Source organism: Gouania willdenowi, unplaced genomic scaffold (assembly GCF_900634775.1).
Source record: "Gouania willdenowi unplaced genomic scaffold, fGouWil2.1 scaffold_19_arrow_ctg1, whole genome shotgun sequence".
Taxonomy (NCBI): domain Eukaryota; kingdom Metazoa; phylum Chordata; class Actinopteri; order Blenniiformes; family Gobiesocidae; genus Gouania; species Gouania willdenowi.
In genome coordinates, this window is record NW_021144951.1 from 1 (window position 1) to 4,354 (window position 4,354).

The 4,354-nt window shown below is 38.9% G+C and overlaps 4 non-coding genes across 4 annotated transcripts; all 4 read left to right on the plus strand.

The window, feature by feature from the left end:
• Nucleotides 1-95: 95 nt before the first annotated feature.
• trnaf-gaa (transfer RNA phenylalanine (anticodon GAA)) lies at nucleotides 96-168 on the plus strand. Its single transcript has one exon. It is a non-coding gene; the product is annotated as a tRNA-Phe (tRNA).
• Nucleotides 169-1,192: 1,024 nt separating this feature from the next.
• On the plus strand, nucleotides 1,193-1,265 carry trnaf-gaa (transfer RNA phenylalanine (anticodon GAA)). The gene has a single exon. It is a non-coding gene; the product is annotated as a tRNA-Phe (tRNA).
• A 928-nt stretch (nucleotides 1,266-2,193) lies between these two features.
• trnaf-gaa (transfer RNA phenylalanine (anticodon GAA)) lies at nucleotides 2,194-2,267 on the plus strand. The gene has a single exon. It is a non-coding gene; the product is annotated as a tRNA-Phe (tRNA).
• Nucleotides 2,268-4,281: 2,014 nt separating this feature from the next.
• trnaf-gaa (transfer RNA phenylalanine (anticodon GAA)) lies at nucleotides 4,282-4,354 on the plus strand. The gene has a single exon. It is a non-coding gene; the product is annotated as a tRNA-Phe (tRNA).

Below are 4,354 nucleotides of genomic sequence, written 5' to 3' on the forward strand. Positions count from 1 at the left end.
AAAATTATTTATGACACGGTGACTCAACTCTCTGATGTGTCCCTTTTCATAGTTTAATAAAACTTTTTTTTCAAACATTTCTACCAGCATTTTGTGCCGGAATAGCTCAGTTGGGAGAGCGTTAGACTGAAGATCTAAAGGTCCCTGGTTCGATCCCGGGTTGCGGCAGATATGCCATTGTTTTCTGCAAAAGAGTTGTGCTGATGACTCAGCAAAAGTAAAATGCATTAGCTACCACCGGTCAACAAGCTCAAGGTCACTGATGCTAGCCAAGGAACCACTGAAGCAATCTAGCCAGTGAGTTGCGTTTCGTCTGAGTTCTTAAAAATTACTCATGACACGGTGAATAATCTATTTGTGGTGTGCCATCTTATAGTTATTACAACATTATTTATTTATTTATTTTGGATTTTTTTTTAGATTTTTGTGCTGGAATAGCTCTGTTGGGAGAGCTTTAGACTAAAGATCAAAGGCTCCCTGGTTAGATCCTGGGCTACGGCAGGTATGAATTTGTTTGGGTATATTGTTATGGAATTCTTCTGGTGACTCAGCAAAAGTAAAATATGTTAGCTACCACCGGTTACCAAGCTCAAGGTCACTGATGCAAGCTAAGGTACGACTTAAGCTATCTAGCCAGTGTGTTGAGATAGCATTTTGTCTGAGTTTCAAAAATTATTTATGACACGGTGACTCAACTCTCTGATGTGTCCCTTTACATAGTTTGATAAAACATTTTTTTTCAAACATTTTTACTGCCCTTTTGTGCCGGAATAGCTCAGTTGGGAGAGCTTTAGACTAAAGATCAAAGGCTCCCTGGTTAGATCCTGGGCTGCGGCAGATGTATGAATTTGTTTGGGTATATTGTTATGGAATTCTGTTGATGACTCAGCAATAGTAAAATACATTAGCCACCACCGGTCACCAAGCGCTAGGTCACTGATGCAAGCAAGGTACCACTTAAGTTATCTAGCCAGTGTGTTGAGATAGCATTTTGGCAAAAGTAAAATGCATGAGCAAGCTTTAGTAACCAAGCTCACTGAAGCAATCCAGCCAGTGAGTGAGTTGCATTTCGTCTGAGTTCTTAAAAATTACTCATGACACAGTGAATAATCAATTTGTGTTGTGCCATCTTATAGTTATTACAACATTTTTTTTTTAATTTTTTTTTTTTGCATTTTTTTTAGATTTTTGTGCCGGAATAGCTCTGTTGGGAGAGCGTTAGACTGAAGATCTAAAGGTCCCTTGTTCGATCCCGGGTTGCGGCAGATATGCCATTGTTTTCTGCAAAAGAGTTGTGCTGATGACTCAGCAAAAGTAAAATGCATAGCTACCACGGTCAACAAGCTCAAGGTCACTGATGCTAGCCAGGACCACTGAAGCAATCTAGCCAGTGAGTTGCGTTTCGTCTGAGTTCTTAAAATTACTCATGACACGGTGAATAATCTATTTGTGGTGTGCCTCTTATAGTTATTACAACTTATTTATTTATTATTTTGGATTTTTTTTTTTAGATTTTGTGCTGGAATAGCTCTGTTGGGAGAGCTTTAGACTAAAGATCAAAGGCTCCCTGGTTAGATCCTGGGCTACGGCAGATGTATGAATTTGTTTGGGTATATTGTTATGGAATTCTTCTGGTGACTCAGCAAAAGTAAAATGTTAGCTACCACCGGTTAACCAAGCGCTCAAGGTCACTGATGCAAGCTAGGTCCGACTTAAGCTATCTAGCCCAGTGTGTTGAGATAGCATTTTGTCTGAGTTTTCAAAAATTATTTATGACACGGTGACTCAACTCCTGATGTCTCCCTTTACATAGTTTGATAAAACATTTTTTTTTCAAACATTTTTACTGCCCTTTTGTGCCGGAATAGCTCAGTTGGAGAGCTTTAGACTAAAGATCAAAGGCTCCCTGGTTAGATCCTGGGCTGCGGCAGATGTATGAGTTGTTTGGGTATATTGTTATGGAATTCTTTGATGACTCAAAAAAAGTAAAATAAACTAGCCACCACCGGTCAACAAGCTCAAGGTCACTGATGGCAAGCTAAGTACCACTCAAGTTATCTAGCCAGTGTGTTGAGATAGCATTTTGTCTGAGTTTTCAAAAATTATTATGACACGGTGACTCAACTCTCTGATGTGTCCCCTTTTCATAGTTTAATAAAACTTTTTTTTCAAACATTTCTACCAGCATTTTGTGCCGGAATAGCTCAGTTGGGAGAGCGTTAGACTGAAGATCTAAAGGTCCCTGGTTCGATCCCGGGGTTGCGGCAGATATGTCACTTGTTTTCTCAAAAAAGAGTTGTGCTGATGACTCAGCAAAAGTAAAATGGCATTAGCTACCACCGGTCAACAAGCTCAAGGTCACTGATGCTAGCCAAGGAACCACCGAAGCAATCTAGCCAGTGAGTTGCGTTTCGTCTGAGTTCTTAAAAATTACTCATGACACGGTGAATAATCTATTTGTGGTGTGCCATCTTATAGTTATTACAACATTATTTATTTATTTATTTTTGGATTTTTTTTTTTAGATTTTTGTGCTGGAATAGCTCTGTTGGGAGAGCTTTAGACTAAAGATCAAAGGCTCCCTGGTTAGATCCTGGGCTACGGCAGATGTATGAATTTGTTTGGGTATATTGTTATGGAATTCTTCTGGTGACTCAGCAAAAGTAAAATATGTTAGCTACCACCGGTTACCAAGCTCAAGGTCACTGATGCAAGCTAAGGTACGACTTAAGCTATCTAGCCAGTGTGTTGAGATAGCATTTTGTCTGAGTTTTCAAAAATTATTTATGACACGGTGACTCAACTCTCTGATGTGTCCCTTTTCATAGTTTGATAAAACATTTTTTTCAAACATTTTTACTGCCCTTTTGTGCCGGAATAGCTCAGTTGGGAGAGCTTTAGACTAAAGATCAAAGGCTCCATGGTTAGATCCTGGGCCTGCGGCAGATGTATGAATTTGTTTGGGTATTTGTTATGGAATTCTGTTGATGACTCAGCAATAGTAAATACATTAGCCACCACCACCGGTCACCAAGCGCTAGGTCACTGATGCAAGCAAAGGTACCACTTAAGTTATCTAGCCAGTGTGTTTGAGATAGCAATTTTGGCAAAAGTAAAATGCATTAGCAAAGCTTTAGTAACCAAGCTCACTGAAGCAATCCAGCCAGTGAGTTGAGTTGCATTTCGTCTGAGTTCTTAAAAATTACTCATGACACAGTGATAATCAATTTGTGTTGTGCCATCTATAGTTATTACAACATTTTTTTTTAAATTTTTTTTTTTGCATTTTTTTTAGATTTTTGTGCTGGAATAGCTCTGTGGGAGAGCTTTAGACTAAAGATCAAAGGCTCCCTGGTTAGATCCTGGGCTACGGCAGATGAATGAAATTGTTTGGGTATATTGTTATGGAATTTCTTTTGATGACTCAGAAAAAAGTAAAATAAACTAGCCACCAACCGGTCAACAAGCTCAAGGTCACTGATGCAAGCTAAGGGTACCACTCAAGTTATCTAGCCAGTGTGTTGAGATAAGCATTTTGTCTGAGTTTTCAAAAATATTATGACACGGTGAATACTATTTGTGTGTCCTTTTATATTATTAAAAAACTTTTTTTTAACATTTCTACAGATTTTTGTGCTGGAATAGCTCTGTGGGAGAGCTTTAGACTAAGATCAAAGGTCCCTGGTTTGATCCGGGCTACGGCAGATATGACATTGTTTTTCTGCATGGAATTCTGTGACTCAGCAAAAGTAAAATATTAGCTACCACCGGTTACAAGCTCAAGGTCACTGATGCAAGCTAAGGTACGACTTAAGCTATCTAGCCAGTGAGTTGCGATTTTGTCTGAGTTTTAAAATTATATTTGACACGTGAAGAACTATTTGTGGTGTCCCTTATAGTTTACAACTTATTTATTAAAATTTTTTTAACTTTACTGATTTTTGTGCCGGAATAGCTCGTTGGGAGAGCTTTAGACTAAAGATCAAAGGCTCCCTGGTTAGATCCGGGGCTACGGCAGATGAATGAAATTGTTTGGGTATATTGTTATGGAATTCTTTTGATGACTCAGAAAAAAGTAAAATAAACTAGCCACCACCGGTCAACAAGCTCAAGGTCACTGATGCAAGCTAAGTACCACTCAAGTTATCTAGCCAGTGTGTTGAGATAGCATTTTGTCTGAGTTTTCAAAAATTATTTATGACACGGTGACTCAACTCTCTGATGTGTCCCTTTTCATAGTTTAATAAAACTTTTTTTCAAACATTTCTACCAGCATTTTGTGCCGGAATAGCTCAGTTGGGAGAGCGTTAGACTGAAGATCTAAAGGTCCCTGGTTCGATCCCGGGTTGCGGCA